General features: G+C 44.4%; 1 pseudogene; it reads right to left on the bottom strand.

Annotated features, from left to right (window-relative positions):
• Window positions 1-1,954: 1,954 nt before the first annotated feature.
• The window catches only part of LOC121560159, a 51,678-nt pseudogene continuing 45,907 nt past the window's right edge, over window positions 1,955-7,725 (bottom strand).

The following is a 7,725-nucleotide window of genomic DNA, read 5'->3' as shown; positions in this document are numbered from 1 at the left end:
GTATTTGATCCCCTGCTGATTTTGTACGTTTGTCCACTGACAAATAAATGATCAGTCTATAATTTTAATGGTAGGTTTATTTGAACAGTGAGAGACAGAATAACAACAACAAAAACGCATGTAAAATTTTTATAAATTGATTTGCATTTTAATGAGGGAAATATGTATTTGACCCCTCTGCAAAAATATGACTTAGTACTTGGTGGCAAAACCCTTGTTGGCAATCACAGAGGTCAGACATTTCTTGTAGTTGGCCACCAGGTTTGCACACATCTCAGGAGGGATTTTGTCCCACTCCTCTTTGCAGATCTTGTCCAAGTCATTAATGTTTCGAGGCTGACGTTTGGCAACTCAAACCTTCAGCTCCCTCCACAGATTTTCTATGGGATTAACGTCTGGAGACTGGCTAGGCTACTCCAATATCTTAAAGTGCTTCTTCTTGAGCCACTCCTTTGTTGCTTGGCCGTGTGTTTTGGGTCATTGTCATGCCGGAATACCCATCCACAACCCATTTTCAATGCCCTGGCTGAGGGAAGGAGGTTCTCACCCAAGATTTGATGGTACATGGCCCCGTCCATCGTCCCTTTGATGCAGTGAAGTTGTCCTATACCCTTAGCAGAAAAACACCCCCAAAGCATAATGTTTCCCACCTCCATGTTTGACGGTGGGGATGGTGTTCTTGGGGTCATAGGCAGCATTCCTCCTCCTCCAAACACGGCGAGTTGAGTTGATGCCAAAGAGCTCAATTTTTGTCTCATCTGACCACAACACTTTCACCCAGTTCTCCTCTGAATCATTCAGATGTTCATTGGCAAACTTCAGACGGCCCTTTATATGTGCTTTCTTGAGCAGGGGGACCTTGCGGACGCTGCAGGATTTCAGTCCTTCACGGCGTAGTGTGTTACCAATTGTTTTCTTGGTGACTATGGTCCCAGCTGCCTTGAGATCATTGACAAGATCCTCCCGTGTAGTTCTGGGCTGATTCCTCACCGTTCTCATGATCATTGCAACTCCACGAGGTGAGATCTTGCAAGGAGCCCCAGGCCGAGGGAGATTGACAGGTCTTTTATGTTTCTTCCATTTGCGAATAATCGCACCAACTGTTGTCACCTTCTCACCAAGCTGCTTGGCGATGGTCTTGTAGCCCATTCCAGCCTTGTGTAGGTCTACAATCTTGTCCCTGACATCCTTGGAGAGCTAATTGGTCTTGGCCATGGTGGAGAGTTTGGAATCTGATTGATTGATTGCTTCTGTGGACAGTTCTCTTTTATACAGGAAACAAGCTGAGATTAGGAGCACTCCCTTTAAGAGTGTGCTCCTAACCTCAGCTCGTTACCTGTATAAAAGACACCTGGGAGCCAGAAATCATTCTGATTGAGAGGGGGACAAAAACTTATTTCCCTCATTAAAAGGCAAATCAATTTATAAAATTTTTAACATGAGTTTTTCTGGATTTTTTTGTTGTTATTCTGTCTCTCAATGTTCAAATAAACCTACCATTAAAATTATAGACTGATCATTTCTTTGTCAGTGGGCAAACGTACAAAATCAGCAGGGGACCAAATACTTTTTTCCCTCACTGTACTTCATATCAAATAAAAACATATAATGTCTTACATAGAGTTACTGTTAGTATCACTGTAAACATGAAAACAAAAGTACATTATAACTTTTTTGGTACCAAAAAAACTAACAAATGTGCTTTTGCAAAAGACAAAGATACATTTTTTTCATTTTGCTTTGATTTTATAGAGGTGAAGATAGCACAGATCACGGACAGTTCAGAAAGTGGAAGCTGTTTTGTTTTTGTATTTGGTAATTGTTCTCTGTTCACTTGTATTTTTTAAACAAATGTTACTCTTTTATGTCACATTAGTTCCCTTACTTCCCCCTCCCCCTTTGTGTGTGTGTTAGTATCACCCGGTCCCAAATCGCTCCCTACCCCTTCCCTGGGCTCCTTAACCCCTCCGATGTTTGTAGATCTGCAGTGTACTGGATAGGTACAAGGAGCGAAATGGTGAAGCTTGAGCTTCCGCCATATTGCTTCCTTCCACCTTACAGATGTATAGACATCGAAGGGTTTGCGCCATGGGGGAGGTGTAGGGAGCGCACTGGGACCAGCTGGTCCTCTCACACCGACTCCACCTTGACCTGGTTGTTGTTGGTGATGAGCGGCGACGGCTTGCTCTTGAGCCGCTCGGCCACGTCGTTGGAGCTGCCGTGGAAGAAGATTTGCGCCGTGCACACTGACACCACGATGCGCTTGTACTCGCGCCGGAAGTTCTGGTTGAGCACCCCGTACACGATGGCATTAAGGCAGCTGTTGAAGTAGGCCATGAAGTAGCTCGCCACGAAGAGCCACTCGGGGATGAGAGGCACCACCACCTCGGGGTTGATGGCCACTGCCAGCCCGATGAAGTTAAGTGGCGCCCAGCACACGGCCGAACAGCACAAACACCACAAACATAGTCACGAAATTCCTCACGTCATTTGGCGTCAGTTTCGGTTTGTTGTCCGGTTTCACCCGTCGCCTAACCTGAATGACCAGGATCCAGATCCTCAGGTAGCAGTAGGTGACGATCATGATCGGTAGGATGAAGTGGAAGAAGACCACAGCGATGGTGTACGCCCGAACTCGCCGATTGCTCGAACGTACACGAATACACCCTGGGGTCATACTGCAACGAACCCACAAAGAGAATTCGACACGATGGCCACAATGGTCAACGCCCAGATGAGAAGGACGTAACACACTGAGTTCTTGTCGCTGTACAGCTTGTCGTACTTAAGGCTGTGACATATATAACAGTAGCGGTTGATGGCAATGCCGGTGATGTTGAAGATGGAGCCGATGACGCTGACGCCCATGAGAAAACCGCTGATCTGGCAATGGACATAGCCCAGGTTCCAGCCTTTGTGGAAGATGGAGGTCAGGACCAGAGGGTAGGGGTAGATGGCCACCACCAGGTCGGCCACGGCCAGGCTCACCACAAAGATGTTGCCTAGAGACACAGAGAGAGAGAGAGAGAGAGAGAGACATAGAGATATGGAGATATATATATATATATATATATAATAGAGAGAGAGAGAGAGAGAGAGAGAGAGAGAGAGAGAGAGAGAGAGAGAGAGAGAGAGAGAGAGAGAGAGAGCGAGAGAGAGAGAGAGAGAGAAAACAAAGAACATTGCCATTATCAACTATTCTATCCTATCACAATCAGCACAATCAAAGTCATCAAGACAAACACAATGTCACTGAATGAGCGGCTGAATGGACAGACAGGTAATTGTGTTTCAGTTCTTTCAGCAAGCGAGGCCTGACTCATTTATTTACATATACCATTTTGCATACCTCACTACACAGCAATCTGCTTCAAGGCTACTACTTTGACAACTAGGTGCTTATGGTGAGAGAAAAACAATGCTTTTGAATCTGCATATGCTTGTGTAAGTGTGTATGTCAGTGGGTGTATGTCAGTGTGTGTGTGTTTCTTTGTTTGTTTCTTAGTCAGGGACCGTCAATAAATTACACAATGTAAATGAGACAATATTTTCATGTTGCATACGTTTTGGTTCTCATAAAATTCTGTTAATATTTGTATATGAATTTCTACAATTTATAGTTGGTTTAGGTTTTTAAGTCATTGAAATTTGGAGCTATTGGAATGTTAACATATTCTCCCATGTACATTGTGTAATTTCTGATGGTCCCTAACTAGCCCCATAAGGATATCCAAAGTCAACCCAAATTTACCACAGACATTAAGATTGGGTCGCATGCAGCAAAGATGGTGGATAAATGAAGATAGTTCACTCAGGCTGTTAGCTATTGAAAAAAAAATTAAGTTCCAGTCTACTTAACTGGGTGTCTCCCATAGACACCAATGCAATAGCAGCTGGGTCTGGTCTACTTAGTTCATTGACTTTCATTTAACCAAATTGTTTTACTAAATAAACGACAAGTGTGGTGTCTTGCTTCGTCTTCCATCTCTGGAGTGCAGCTGCACTCTGAATTCATAATTACTTGTGTGCTGCCAGCTGTGGGCATATAGGCAGGATTGAAAGTTTGAAACAAACCCAACCTTCATTTACGTTGTGATGCAGTCACAACTACCACAAGTCTCACAAAAATTAATTTAGGACAAGACTGACTTTATGACCAAAATTATGCTATTTACACTTTGGAGTCAATCAGAGTTGATCCTTAACCTTTTACTGCAGTGGGATAAATTAGGGTCACAGTCTGTTTCTTGGTAGTCTTAAACAAATCTAATTTGAAACACAAGTACAGTCGTGGTCAAAAGTTTTGAGAATGACACAAATATTAATTTTCACAAAGTCTGCTGCCTCAGTTTTTATGACGGCAATTTGCATATACTCCAGAATTTTATGAAGAGTGATCAGATGAATTGCAATTAATTGCAAAGTCCCTCTTTCCCATGAAAATTAACTTAATCCCAAAAAAACATTTCCACTGCATTTCAGCACTGCCACAAAAGGACCAGCTGATATCATATCAGTGATTCTCTCGTTAACACAGGTGAGAGTGTTGACGAGGACAAGGCTGGAGATCACTCTGTCATGCTGATTGAGTTAGAATAACAGACTGGAAGCTTTAAAAGGAGGGTGGTGCTTGAAATCATTGTTCTTCCTCTGTTAACCATGGTTACCTGCAAGGAAACACGTGCCGTCATCATTGCTTTGCACAAAACGGGCTTCACAGGCAAGGATATTGCTGCTAGTAAGATTGCACCTAAAATCAACCATTTATCGGATCATCAAGAACTTCAAGGAGAGAGGTTAAATTGTAGTGAAGAAGGCTTCAAGGCGCCCAAGAAAGTCCAGCAAGCGCCAGGACCTTCTCCTAAAGTTGATTCAGCTGCGGGATTGGGGCACCACCAGTGCAGAGCTTGCTCAGGAATGGCAGCAGGCAGGTGTGAGTGCATCTGCACGCACAGTGAGGCGAAGACTTTTGGAGAATGGCCTGGTGTCAAGAAGGGCAGCGAGGAAGCCACTTCTCTCCAGGAAAAACATCAGGGACAGATTGATATTCTGCAAAAGGTACAGGGATTGGACTGGGGTAATGTCATTTTCTCTGATTAATCCCCTTTTCGATTGTTTGTGGCATCCGGAAAACACCTTGTCCGGAGAAGACAAGGTGAGCGCTACCATCAGTCCTGTGTCATGCCAACAGTAAAGCATCCTGAGACGATTCATGTGTGGGGTTGCTTCTCAGCCAAGGGAGTGGGCTCACTCACAATTTTGCCTAAGAACACAGCCATGAATAAAGAATGGTACCAACACATCCTCTGAGAGCAACTTCTCCCAACCATCCAAGAACAGTTTGGTGATGACCAAAGCCTTTTCCAGCATGATGGAGCACCTTGCCAAAAGGCACAGGTGATAACTAAATGGCTCGGGGAACAAGACATCAATATTTTGGGTCCATGGCCAGGAAACTCCTCAGACCTTAATCCCATTGAGAACTTGTGGTCGATCCTCAAGAGGCGGAGTGGACAAACAAAAACCCACAAATTCGGACAAACTCCAAGCATTGATTATGCAAGAATGGGCTGCCATCAGTCAGGATGTGGCCCAGAAGTTAATTGACATCATGCCAGGGGCGGATTGCAGAGGTCTTGAAAAAGAAGGGTCAACACTGCAAATATTGACTCTTTGCATAAACTTAATGTAATTGTCAATAAAAGCCTTTGACACTTATGGAATGCTTGTAATTATACTTCAGTATACCATAGTAACATCTGACAAAAATATCAAAAAACACTGAAGCAGCAAACTTTTTGAAGACCAATACTTGTGTCATTCTCAAAACTTTTGACCACGACTGTATACACCTCACACACATGGTAATGGACAACAACAACAAAAACACACCTGTACCATGTCTGATATAGAGTTGACATAATAATAATATGCCATTTAGCAGACGCTTTTATCCAAAGCGACTTACAGTCATGCGTGCATACACTTTTGTGTATGGGTGGTCCCGGGGAGCGAGCCCACTACCCTGGCATTACAAGCTCCGTGCTCTACCAGCTGAGCTACAGAGGACCACTACATGTATTCAATTTTGAGTTTCCATCCCAATATTACAATTTATATACATAACAGATGATTGAAATATAACAAAAACAGTTTGACATAGAAACATCATTTTTTAAATTATGAAATGATGTAAAGAAAATGATAACATTCCACCGATGAGCGGGTGCTATTGGGGCTCCCCAGTGGCGCAGTGGTCTAAGGCACTGCATCTCAGTGCTTGAGGCGTCACTACAGACCCTCTGGTGGCGCACAATTGGCCCAGCGTCGTCCGGGTTTGGCCAGTGTAGGCCGTCACTGTAAATAAGAATTTGTTCTTAACTGACTTGCCTAGTTAAATCAAGGTATAAAATAAAATATAAATATTGGTCATTGACTGCAGAAAAGGACTACAGCCCCTCTTTCAAGTGAAGTGAGTGCATGACATGCCACTACACACAGAGAAGGAGGATGAGAACGAATCTCTCATTATATTCTGACAGGGCCACGCTCAGGCTCGCACACGCACAAACACACACGCTAGTTACTTCCTAGTTTGCTTAAATTATGCAAAGTCTGTGTTTTCCTCACATTCTGAAGAGTGAAATTGTATGCGGAAAGGAAAAGCTTGAATTTACTCAAGCAGGGAGTTAACAGCTATCCCCTATGTCTGTGGACACGAGCAGTAACCAATGAAATGATGGAAGGTATCCCTTGTCTGTATGTGTCTATGTGTGGCATAAACTTGGCACTGTTAGTGGTGAGTTCCTCGTGTGTCAGACGTGAGCTAAACATAAAGACAGCATTGTACTACATTTTTCACATTTAGCAGACACTCTTATCCAGAGCGACTTACAGTTAGTGAGTGCATACATTTTCATACTGGCCCCAGTGGGAATCAAACCCACAACCCCTGGCGTTGCAAATGCCATGCTCTACCAACTGAGCTACACGGGGCCAGTGAGCTTCTACGCTTCTACAACGCCTCTACAAGGACTCAGCAACATTGCAGTAACGCTGAAGTGTCATCTATCTACACCCATCACTCCTTGGCTTCCAGCTACGATCTATCACACAGATCAGTCCACAGACGCCTCTGGGAAATGTGTCACTCTCTCCGGGACGCCGGTGGCACAGACACACAAGCACAACAAAACCCAGGTCTGCCCTGCACCTTCCCTCTCGTTCTGTCTGTCCTCTCCCTCGTAGCATACCAGACATTCTTTCATGGCCGACAACCTTTCCTGCAATAAATTAGGCTTCGTCCTCCTGGATCTATCATCCAGGAGCCCTCTGTAAGAGGATTAGGTGCACCTGCTATTGTCACGATTAGCCGGACAAGGAGACTTAACAGAAGGTCTGCCGGCTAAAACAAAGAGATGTTTCTCAAGCTATGTGGTGAGCGCTTATGGGTGGAGACAGCAAGGGATGAGAGTTCGTCTTTAAGACCTCTAAGACCAAGATTGCACTACCCTCAACATGAGACTTGCTAAAGCAAAGCTGGGGCCAGGGTTTAGACCATTTGAGTTGTTTGGAGTGTTCATACATAGCCTAGACCTTGACAAGGTTGTGAGAGAGAGCCCTACAGGCAGCTCGGCTGGCTTTCAAGTGCCCTGAGGCCTGGCTTCTATCGACTCTTGTCACCGTGGAGGCTGAGACCCGGTGATTGACACACCACTCAAAGTA

The sequence above is a fragment of the Coregonus clupeaformis genome, unplaced genomic scaffold (genome assembly GCF_020615455.1).
Source record: "Coregonus clupeaformis isolate EN_2021a unplaced genomic scaffold, ASM2061545v1 scaf1117, whole genome shotgun sequence".
Classification (NCBI taxonomy): Eukaryota; Metazoa; Chordata; class Actinopteri; order Salmoniformes; family Salmonidae; genus Coregonus; species Coregonus clupeaformis.
This window is presented reverse-complemented; position numbering and strand designations above follow the sequence as displayed.